We start from the raw sequence: 12,768 nt of genomic DNA on the forward strand, positions 1-12,768 counted from the left end.
CCACAACTGATCACACACTTAGTGAATACCTCAGGCAGCAGAAAACCGAGAAAGGATGAGGAGGAGAGGAAAGCAAGAACAGGAACCATCACGGTAGGACAGGTCTCTGCAAGGCATGTACCACCGGCAGATAGAGGAAATGGCTGATATCAAAAATCCTACCATTGGCTGGACTGGAAAAACAGCACAGAGGCACTAATCATGGCAGCACAGGAAAAAGCTCTGAGCACAAGATCGATAGAGGCTGAGATCTACCACACCAGGCAAGACCTCAGGTGCAGGCTGTGCAGAAATGCCCCTGAGACCAGCACATAACAGCAAGGTACAAGATGCTAGGAAGCAGGCATAGATGGAATGCCATAACCAAGTGGCTGGCATAGTATACAGGAACATCTGTGCCAAGTATGACCTGGAAGTTCTGAGGTCAAAATGGGATGCACCCCCAAAGGTGGCTGAGAATGACTGAGCTAAGATCCTGTGGGACTTCCAGATACAGATGGACAAACTGGTGATGGTTAGCCAAACAGACATAGTAGTGGTTGACAAGCAGAGGAAGAAAGCCATGGGGAAAGATGTAGCAATACCAAGTGACAGTAACATCAGGAAGAAGGAACATGAGAAGCTCGAGAAACACCAAGGGCTGAGAAAAGAGCTAGAGAGGATGTGGAAGGTGAAGGTAAAAGTGGTCCCAGTGGTAATCTGAACACTCGGGGCAGTGACCCCCAAACTGGGAGAGTGGCTCCTGCAGATTCCAGGAATGACATCTGAGATCTCTGTACAGAAGGGCGCAGTGCTGGGAACAGCTAAGATACTGCGCAGGACCCTCAAGCTCCCAGGGCTCTGGTAGAGGATCGGAGCTTGGAGGACAAAGTGTGGATTTTTTTTTTATTTTAATATTTATATTGTTTTTGGCTTGTTTTATTTTTTATTTTTTTCACTATGAAGGAAAGTAGCATTACAGTTGGCTTGATGAACTTCTACTGGGGCTATTTGTATACAGGGGACATGCAAGTAGTTTTTCAGGTCTCGCATAGACTTTAATTCACAGCTCCAGCCAAATAAATATTTATGTAGGATAAAGTGTTTCCTGGAGTGTGTTAAGTTACATCTACTCAAAAGAAATGTCTGAGACTTAACCACTACTAAAGATAACTTTTGAGAGCTAGCGAGAGGTATGATTTGGTTGAGAAGAGAATAAGGACACGGTTGAGATAAATAAACCGACGGGTGTTTTTAGCTGACAAAGAGACCAGCTGCTGTAAAGACATCTTTTTGCCAAAAAAACAAAACAAACAAAAAAAACACCTCAGGTGAAATCTGACCATTCATTTTCTCAGTGTAAACTGCAGCTGGAGCTGTTTAGAAATGTTACCAGCAGGTTATCGCTCCCTTGGCACAAATAAACAAAACAACATCACAGGCCAGCATGATACGAGTAAGCCACATTGCTTCCAGCTCCTGAAGGTGTGCAAGTGTATGTGTGTGTGTGTGTGTGTGTGTGTGTGTGTGTGTGTGTGTGTGTGTGTGTGTGTGTATTAGCAAACTAGGCCTGTTTGCATGCTTTGGAATCGCACTCTCTTTCTCATGATATTCATATTTTCAACAGATTTGTTGTTTTATTTATTTTCTATAGTTTTCATTAATTTGTGCTTTACTTCTGGGCACAAAACAGTTAAGAAATAATTTGAAATTATCACTGTGTTGTAAAAGGGAATAGATTTGTTTACTTGCGTAACTTTGCTACAGCACTCATGCTGCTGCCTGTTTGTCTCAGGGCTTAGATGAAAACAAGCAAACAAATACAGATCACGGTTCCTGGACCAATATTTGTAAAAGTGTGTTTTTCTGTTGCTTTGGACACCTTGGTTAGTAAAATATTTGCTTACCACAGCAGCTCCTGAGTTGAGGTCTAAAATCTAAATAAATATAAAATCCAAAATAAAAGGTCAAATTTAGTTTGAACCTGGCAACACTTCTGCAAAAATGTGCTTCTTCTTATCAAAGTTGTTTCTCTTGATTTGTGGTCTCACTTCTCTAGCTTTAGTCTAATGGGAGACCACAGTGTCACACTTTAAACCCTTGTAAACCCCTGTAGTACAGTAGTCCTGTGCATGTTTGTCATGTAAAGAATTCTCAGTATCAGATTCCCGCAAATAAAAAGATTCATGATGACTGTGAAATGTTTGTTGTTTTATTGAGTTTTCATACAATGCAGAAATGAAGAAACCAATTCTACGACAGATTATCTTTTAATTTTTTTTTTTTTTTAGCACATTACTGACATATGTGAAAATACAAACAAAAAGCCCCCCCCTAAGCCAAATTTTAATTTACTAAAAAAATGACATGTAAGCAAAACAGCAGCTGCTTGTTTAGCTAAGCTAGAAACATGGCTCTGGGGATGGCAGAGTCAGTTCCTCCACACTTTTGGTTCAGGCTGCTCACTGGATAAAGGTCACTTAACACCTTTGAGTTGTCCTTGCAATGCCATCACCATCAGATCAAAGCTCCTGTTATAATGCATTCGAAAAAGAAAACTTTCACAGGACTCTATGTGGTCCTGCAAAAAACTAAGTGCACCCCATAATTCAATATCTCATAGAACCCCCTTTAGCAGCAATAACTTAAAGTAAACATTTTCTGTATGGTTTTATCAGTCTCTCACATTGTTGGAGGAATTTTGGCCCACTCTTCTTTACAACTTTGCTTATGTACATTGAGGTTTGTAGGTATTCATTTCTGCACAACTCTATTGAGGTCACACCAAAACATTTCAATTGGGTTGAGGTCTGGACGTTGACTGGGCCGCTGCAACACCTTGATTCTTTTTCCTTTTCAGTCATTCTGTTGTGATTTGTTGCTGTGCTTGGGATCATTGTCCTGTTGAATGGCCCAATTTTAGATAAGCTTTAGCTGCCGGACAGATGACCTCATATATGACTCTACAGTACTTAATAGTTTAAGTAAAGTATAAGTATAATAGTATAAGTAAATGTGAGAATAAAGAGCAGTTCATGGCCAATTCAATGGTGGTCTATTCAATTGTGCTAAGCTGTCCAGGTCAGTTGGCAGTTACAGTTGGCATTATGGTCAAATATCTCCACTCTATTCAAAGGACATTGTTTCAGAGGTCTTGTGGTTTATTGGCATGCAACTTTGCAAACCTAAGCCATGCTGCCATGTTCTTTTCAGGGGGAAGAGACTTTCTCCTGGCAGCCCTTCCAAACAAGCTATATTAGTTCAGTCTTTTTTCTAATTGTGCTGTCATGAACTTTAACATTTAACATGCTAACTGAGGCCTGTGGAGTTCTAGATGGAGCTCTCTTTTTATTTCTTTTGTTTTTCTTTCTTTTTTGTTTGTTTGTTTTATTTTGTTTTGTTTTTTGCAATTTCTCTGAGCACTGCACAGTTTGACCTTGGGATGAACTCTGTGAAGTCAGCAGGGCTGCTACTTACCCTTCTAAATTCCAACAAAAACAGTGAGGTTGTAGAGAACTTCATTTTTCACAGGACTGCACAGAGTCAAACATTCTTATGCACATGACATTTACATTAGTGCTAGCTGAATTTTGCATTTACTACTAGTTATTATTATACCATATGCTAAGACAGTGCCAGTTTTAAAAATATTATACCTGCTTCTAACTGGCGTATTATTATTATTATTGTGACTATCGTGGGCAGATTAGCATGACAGACACGGAACCCAGCTGTGCAAGTCGTACAGCTGTAGACTTAGTTTACAAAAGCGATACCAAACACTGGCATGAGTGTTGTCAAAAGAGATTGACATCATGATTAGCTGACAAATCATTTATAATAATGTTCATGTAAACAGGGATATCAAATCAAAGAATCTTTCAAATATTGTGTCTGCACAGTAATCACTTTGTGTGTATATGTTTCCATGTGTGTTTGTGCCTATTTTATGCATTGCCTTGCTGTGTATCAAAGCAGAGTATGAGTGTGGATAATAAGTCTGATGCCCTGAAGAGTGAGAAAGCGAGAGACAGAGAGACATACAGAGACTGAGAGTGAGGGAGAGAGAGGGATTGAGGGTTAGCTCTCACAGAATGCACAATGGAGCAAGCAATGAGACAGGAATGTCAATATACCCTGTGAGCACTGCCTGGAATACCTAAACGTGCTGCCAAGTAGAGACACAGTAGGACAGTCTCAGCCTTGAGATAGTGTGTTTGTGTGTGAGGATACGTTGCAGTAGCGTGTTTTGTCTCTGTATAAGTCAAGAACTACTAGCAGCAATTCATCGACTCTCATAAGTTACACATGCATGCGCAAAAATGGAGCAACATCCGCGATTCTCCCAGAATTTCACATGGTCAACTACCAGTTTCCTCATCATCAAAAATGTAACAGATTCAAACTGTAGGACAAACTGTATTAAAGAACTGCTGAACATGTCAGAGATTATGCTGATAAACACACATTCACCAAACACGCATGTGCAGCGCTTGTGTAATGCCTGAGTGAGGGAGACAGATGGTGACTCATACCCCACTTTAGATTGCCAGCACTACATTTCCCATGAGGCCACTCGTAACGCCTGCTGTCAGAGGCAATGTTCTTCCTGTTTTTCTGTGATTGGAGTGTAGCCTCATGAGGAAAGGTCAGATGTCAGAGCTAAAGAGAGTGACCAAAAGCAATACGTCACAGAAGAAGATTACAAATAGTATCAGTTTGCTGTGTTCTCTTGGGTCCAGATGATATTTCAAACTTACTCATTTAGTTTTTTCTTCTGCTGTACTTTTATTGTCTACATTTCTAAGAATGACTTTCATTAACTTCTAAAGAAAGGGTGTTCCACTATGATGTGTGTAACTGAAATTAAATTTGCGGTGTTTCAGATACAATCAGACATATATAACCGTTTAGAAATTTTATTTGTTTATCAAAAGTTCATAATTAAGATCAGCCTTAGAACTTATACAGATTTGTCCAGACGAGGCTAAGATCATGGGGAAATCTTGTTAAGATGGCCTCCAAGACAGCTGTCAATGAAGAGATCTGGATCACTTCCTTATTTATGACGAATTTGTCCTTGTTAAATTGTTTATGCCAAGTAGAAAGCCCTGAAGTCCTGATTGTCATGTTCTTCACATCGTTTTAAATCATTTTTTGAAGTTCTTGAATTCTTAGTTCTTAATAGAATTCTATTTTGGCTTGTGGCCATACCACCCTGAACGCGTCTGATCTTGGAAGCTAAGCAGGGTTGGGCCTGGTTAGTACTTGAATGGGAGACCACCTGGGAATACCAGGTGCTGCAAGCTTATATAAGTGCTTTGAGTGCTCAGTCAGAGTAGAAAAGCACTATATAAGAACTAGACCATTTATTTTTAGTTTGGTCCTTTGCACTATTATCAAAGTCTTTGGTTCCTATGTTTCTGTATTGTAGTGACGAGTCTTTTGCTCATGTGTATTATTATTAGTCTCCCCAGTCTTTCTGTTTGTGTCTCCTTCTGTGTTTCCTTTTCCATGAATTCTTGTTGGTTATACCTGTTTTACTTTGAAGTTTAGTTTTCTGTTGTCTCCTTTGTTCATTTTGCTTCTTGTCTGTCGTCCCTTGATTCTCTTATTATTTTCACCTGTAAATTACTTCCACCTGCATCTTGTTCCTTATCTGTTTGTCTTCCCCCAATAAGTTCTCACTGTATCTCAATGACTATAAATACACAGTTCTCAGTGTATTTATAGTCCTGTTTCCCTTTGTGTCTTTGTTGGATTGTATGCTCTTTTACCTCTGGTTTTGCCTGTGGCCCTAGTTCCTGTGGTTTGTTAGTTTTGGCAGTTGTGGATTATTCTCCGTTGTTGTCTTCCCATCAGCTTTTAGAATAAAGCTCGCCCATTTGTTCGACTTCAAGTCTGAGTCTCCGTTTGGATCCACTTATGAACTAAGCTGCTGGGTATATTTCATTTCGTACTTTCTGCCACATTGACAGTTAAAGACATGGAGCAAAGTCTGCAAGGTGGTTCAGACAGACGTGAGCTGGGCATATGCCTCGCTCTCCTCATGTCATATACCAAACACACCCTCCCAATTTGGGAGTCTAATTATGCTGCAAAATCTCCCATCTCTCCTTGTCAGTGCTGCTGCTGCCCTGCATTTCTGCTTAATGCTCTAACTCCTACACCACCTCAGTGTCACTCTCCAATCTCTGCATGTAGCATATTTGTGGGGAGGGATTAGACTGGAACCTAGGCACCAAACTTGTAACTATCCTGCTACTATTTAAAGAAAAATTCAATTTGGGTTTTGTGACTGAAATCAGTAGTGCAAAACCAAGAAAATCAGCAACAGTGACAAATTTCTGACTTTTTATTCTTAAACTCTGTTTTATGTTGGTGTCACTGCTGAATTCTTGTTCCAAATATTAGACCCAGTTAGGAACATCATGATGGACTTATTTATGGACTAATTACTTAATTGAATCACAAAAAAGAGATTACTACTTATTACCTACAAATCAGCGATCACCGTGTTGCCTAAACTCATTAAGTAACCTCTACATTAAAGACAACATATTAGCCTTATTTCTCAGATGTCAGTTTTCTTCGAAATGCAGTATCATTTTATCTGGAGCAGTTTTTGAAAAAAAAACAACAAAAAAACAGCTTCAACTTGCAATGTGAAGTTTTTGTCTGTTTTTTGTGCTATTAAGTTGTCCTAAAGTAATGTATCTTTTCATATCACTTGCCTGTTTTATTTCATGCCAAGACTGGACTGTGCTGTGGAAAACAGTTTCTCGAAAGTGTTTTTTTTTTTTTTTATCTATCTGCAGTTTGACAGTTATGAATAAGAATAGAGCAAACAACATCATCCAGTAGCTGTTTTATTTATTTATTTATTTTTGTCAGTGTTACAATGTTAAAGGTGAGGTATCAATTCTAAACCATTTAGGTTCTTATACGTATTTTAACCTATGGAGTCATGTCATGTTGGCTATGGAAAGGCTGAAGGCAGGCTGAAAAACCTTTCTAAACACTTTGTAAAGCTCAAAGCGAAAGCCCTAAGGGTATAGCTCAGAGCTTAGACAGACAGATCTTCACCTTCAGCACTACGAGCTGACAGCTGCTGGTCAGATACTGTGAGCACTGAAGACAGACATCATGTCTACCTCTATTAAAGAAAGTGAACCAGCTTGAGCCAGGAGGAACAGTTTCTACAATAACCAATAGAGTCTGCGCTGTACAACTAGATCTCATCCAAATTCATGTGTGTCTAAAAGTCGCTACCGATTTAGTCTCATATTTCATATTTGGCCCATTTCCAGGCGATTGAACTGAAATGTCCAAGGGGAGAGCAAACAGGAAGCAGTCATACATCACCTAGCATGAATAGAGTGGTTTCTAGGGCAACTGTAGACCCATTTCCACCAACAGCGCTTGTTAAGAAGTCTGAGTGTATCCACATTTTCCATGGTTACATGCTAAATTTCTAAATATAGAAGATATGGATACAGCAAAAGAGATATTTTTGGTTCCATTATGATGCTCTGTGAACTTTAATCCATTGAGCGCAGGACTTTCAGCTCTCACACAGTTGACACTTTTCAGACGCTCTCACACAGCACATCTATTTTCTCATGCAGTGAGAAACAAATTCACAACTAACAATAAAGAACAGGCAGAAGCAAATTCTTCAGACCAGTGTGGCGGGAAAATTAAAAATATGCACATTCTGTTACCTTTTCAAATCTCTTGTATGAATCTTTTATGTTTGAGATACACTTTTAAAAATGTAGAACTATAAAAACTCCCTCCCAATTTTTTTCCTTGCACTGCACAAACTCAAACTCACACTGCTAGCATATTCTTTTTTTTCATACTTGGGATACAGACTTATCCCACACACTGTGAGCACAGAGTGCAGTGATTTTATCTGCCAAGAAAAACACAAAACATTTCAATCACAAAAAAATGAATATGTGTGCAAATACTCTGTGGCAGTCATACAACTGAGCTTCCTGCAATCTGAGTAAACTTTGGAAAAGATCAGTGAAAGAGAGGTTTCACTTGGCCCAGCTCTAAAAACAAACAACGATATTGTGACAGGAGATTTTCTAGCAGATTCACAGAATGTATTCTTTCTTTGTGCTGTAAATTAGATGCAGTCAACCATGTGCCACAGTGAAACCACAGTCTGCCAGTTTTCTTTCCTAAAATGAGGAGAACTTGTCAGGTGATTACTGAGAACACCGCTCACTAAGAAGAACACTTAAAACATCGCAAAAGACAGGGTGTACAGGTGATAATATCAGTTGCTATCATCAGAGTAATGAGTAATCAAATACTGACCATTATTCTTATGAGGGAGCTATCTAGTGTCCATTTTTCCACTATTCTAGTGGCCAAATGACTGTAAGGCGTTAAGTAGGATACCAAAAGAAGAAGACTGATCGCTCAGATAAACATGAAATTTCTATTTTGTTCAGGTGACATCCTTTAGGAGCTATAGCTGTTGGGTTTATCCCCTTGTGCATACGGCATGTTCTGTTATCAGAGGTCCCCCTTAGGAGAGCTACATCACACATTTCAGTGTGCACATAGACATATCTCTCCCCAGCTGTGAAGGAATGTGCCACTCCAAAGCTACTGGAGGGAGGTTAAAGAAAAAAGCCTTCGTCTCCCCACATGAACTATCTGCAATTGTCTGTGGTTTTGAAGGTGTTTAAACACCGTCTGCTGTTCATAAACATAGTAAGAACTAACTAAATCAAACATCATGACGGAGTTAGTATATATGTTGTATGATCAGTACAATGGTAATAGCCAAGAGCCTCCTACTGTGGTCTCACAGACACAGGTTCTCCATCAGAGCGGTATACATCCCAGGAGTACAGAACCTTGCAGCGGAATTGATGTCTCGCGGGGGCCCCTCTCAGTGGAAGTTGAGTCCCACACTCTTGCAGATGTTGAGTGACAAATTCAAAAGGGCAGCAGTGGATCTGTTCACCTCACTAGAGAATGTGAAATGTTCTCCATGAGCACATGACACAAATCTCCACCGGGATTGGATGTCGTCTGCTAATGGCCCAAGCACCTTTTTACACTCTCAATCTTGGCATTACAGAGGGGCACTAACCACATCCAGACGTGCCCTCATCTGATCGTGACAGCTCTCAGAAGTTTGTTGATGGCATACAGCAAAAAAATACTCTGCAGCCTTACCTGTGTCACATAAAAAAACTAACTAAAAAACTAACTAAAAAACTAACTCAGATCATGCAGGGATGATATACTACAGAACGTATAGTATACTATAGATTAAACTCACAGAACATGATGCTAAAGAATGTAACACATGTTACTGCAAAAATGCAGGTTTACTGATGCACAAAATCTGCAAAGAAAAAATATAAGCACAACAAAAAAATGCAGACACGGCTTCATTTCATCAATGTTACTCTACATGTGTGGTTTTTTTTATTTAAAAAAATGACAACACCAAGGATTCAAAGGAAGTTACATAACTGTAAATTTGTTAACAAGCCAGGTAAGCATTTTCCTGCTATGTTCAAAGAAGACAGAAGTACCACTACTGATAGATATAAGTACTGGAATAGTACATGAGGTATATCTCCCATTCAATAATTAAAATGAAGAAGCCATAATGGCACTAGGGGTTTTCTTAAGATACTCAAGAGCTAAGTTGATTTTAGACTAAACACATTTACTGCTCTTTTTGCTGCAGTGACTTGGAAAAGTAAGTCAAAGTTTAACTGCTTTCTGTGCCCGAATAGACGACCATAAAGTTAAACCAGGAAAGTGATGTTTTGTCCTGATTTTTGTGGTGAAATTTTGTTTTCTATAAAGGTATGACCTTGACTGTAAAAAAAATTAGTTACTATGTTGTTGAAAAATTCACCTTTAAAAATCATGCTTACAGAATGTATTCTTCAGTTTAGTGTTCGAGAAAAACATGGAAGTGTGAAAACACACACATGCACGCGCACGCACGCACAGACACACACATAACAACCACCTGTTTATATATAAAACAGATTGTCCTTTAACAGGTAAAATATCAGTGGAGTGCTAAATCAAGCTGCTTTTTTGAAATTCATTAAATCTGAACATGTACACTTCAAATAGTCAGAAGAGGGTCTGATGAAGACTGAGATTGTATTTCTATTGCAATGTGAGCAAAATAAATATGTGAAATGTATTTCGTCCTCCTTGATGAACTGAACTGAACCAAATTCATATTTTTTACCCAACTTTGAGCCAGCACACTGGCTTTCTCTAGTGAGCTTAGCATTTCATAAAGCTGCATGATGGACTTGTAGAGTTATTACAGCGTGAATGACCATGAACCATTGCTTTTCAGACTTAAATGTTAATGTAATTAATGTTAACATCCAATCACTTTAATGAAAAAGAATGTACATGTAAGGGGGTTTTCTTTATTTTTTGAGTCAGGTTTACCTCCCTATGTTAGATCTTATATTTTACATGTAACATGATGGATGATGATTAATACTGAGAGAGGAAACAAGACAGTGAATGAAAGAAAGAAGAAAGAAAGAAAGAAAGAAAGAAAGAAAGAAAGAAAGAAAGAAAGAAGAAAGAAAGAAAGAAAGAAAGAAAGAAGAAAGAAAGAAAGAAAGAAAGAAAGAAAGAAAGAAAGAAAGAAAGAAAGAAAGAAAGAAAGAAAAAATCATTGTAAAGATGCACATGTACGTGTGCACCCAGAAATTCACAGATTTCGCCACAGAAACATTTTGTGTGTGATGTTAAAGAGGGTTCTAAAACACTGACAAACCAGACAAACCTGCAGTTACGGTGTTTAATAATTTACATTTCATGTTATACTTGAGGACACAACCCCTCAGAAGTAGTAAAAAAATTGCTAATAGAATATAAATATATATTTTTATAGAATAGAATAGAATATATATATATATATATATATATATATATATATATATATATATATATATATATATATATATATTTGTAACAAATCACTATTTGTATTTTGAAAGGGGTCATCCATAGTGACGAACCCCTCAGCTGGAGATTCATGGCATTTTTCTAAGTCATTAATTTGGTTTACTGTTTGGGTTTCACGCTCTCTGCTCTCAGCTACAGTAGGCGGCTGTGACATTATCTGCTCATAACAGCAGACAGAGTTGGCGACTGCATGACGAGCATAAAGTGGCATATAGCATGTTACTGTATACTGTATTTATTACAGTGAAAACCAGAGACACCTACCAGAAGCATGAAAATATACGAAGCTATGCCATTGCTGTGTTCATGACATATACTATAATTTTGCCTCTGTGGACCACTGCAGTGGATTTGAAATGCACAAGATGTGATTCAAGAACAGGGTTTTAGCTTTAATTTAGGGGGTTTAACAAAAGAATTGCATTACAGTTTTAGGCTTACAGCCATTTTTGTACATGGACATCCCCATTTTCACGAGGCTCAAAAATAATTGGACAATTGACTGACAAACAGTTTTGTGTGCAGGTGTTCTCTTGTTATTTCATTAGAAACTAAACAGATAAAACATCTGGACTGAAGCAAAATTCTGGAAGTTGTTTCATTATCCAAATATCTATGGACCTGACTGCACCTAAAGTCCTTAAGCCTTTATCACCATTCTTATTTCCTCACTCTCTCACACACACACACACACACACACACACACACACACACACACACACACACACACACACTCAGGTCTGTGGTGAGTTCTATTGGGAAGCTTTCACTTGTTGCTATTTGTGTCTTGGGTCTTTTCCTCACCAGGTTTTTGCCTGTTTTGGTACTCACTTACTTCCACTGGAGCTAAAAGCTGCACAGAGTTGCAGACTCTGAGGAGCCATTTCCTTCAGTGTTTATATAAAACAAAAGCTGAACTGAACTTTAAATTAAATCAGAAGAAAATGGTGTGTTTCAGTTAGAGGGACGGAATAATTCTGCATGTCTGTTGGAAGTGAGCAATTAAAAACAAGACAAGTCACACTGGCACCCAATGAAAACTCGTCTCCAACCGAAAGCAGATTTTGTTTTCACTCTAACTGCCTCATTCATTTGCTTTAGAAATTCAGTTTGTTCAACAGAAAAAAAAAAAACCCACACACAAACACATGCAGATAAACTACACACAGACAAACACAAATTCACCCAAGTGCACACAGGTGTTCTAACCAGTAAATGATTGAATTTACAGCAGCCTAAGCCTGGTGAGCGAAGCTGAGAGAGCATCCATGGCGTGTGTTTAACGGTCCCCCAGGACTATTAAATCAGCCTAGAGTGGATCAGGAAGTCATTGCCATAGAGACGGGGTCTGATTTATCGAGATCCCACTAAATGCTATAAACAAATCACGACCAATCATGACACACATCTGGGTCTTTTTGCTTTTTCTCCACTTAGCCATTGAAATCTTGGGGTTGATGGTGAAGCGCCTGTTGAAAGCTTTTGAACAGCAGTCAGTAGCCTGTCACACGTCAGCAGCAGGGGAACGCAATCGACTTACTTCCAACAGCAGGCTAAGACCTTCTGTTACAGCAGGCTGAACAACACTGTGCATTTCATGGTATCATTGGTGCGAAAAATTTGGTGCACCGGTTTGATCTAGGCTTTTAATAATCTTTAATATCCAGAAGACTGCTTATATGCAATGCATATTGCAAACATATCTATACAAATCTACTCCTATTTATTAAGATTAAATAAGAGAAGCCCTGCATGGGATTGTGTGTCAATACATGGGTCATACTGCAATTTCAGCTG

General features: G+C 38.7%; 1 protein-coding gene and 1 pseudogene across 1 annotated transcript in view; one reads left to right on the forward strand and one right to left on the reverse strand.

Moving 5' to 3' along the window:
• Positions 1-12,768, reverse strand: part of nalf1b (NALCN channel auxiliary factor 1b) — an 89,769-nt gene that overhangs the window by 33,132 nt on the left and 43,869 nt on the right. The gene's annotated exons all lie outside the window — the stretch shown is intronic.
• Positions 5,180-5,288, forward strand: LOC115801320 (uncharacterized; annotated as a pseudogene).

The sequence above is a fragment of the Archocentrus centrarchus genome, chromosome 21 (genome assembly GCF_007364275.1).
Source record: "Archocentrus centrarchus isolate MPI-CPG fArcCen1 chromosome 21, fArcCen1, whole genome shotgun sequence".
NCBI lineage: Eukaryota > Metazoa > Chordata > Actinopteri > Cichliformes > Cichlidae > Archocentrus > Archocentrus centrarchus.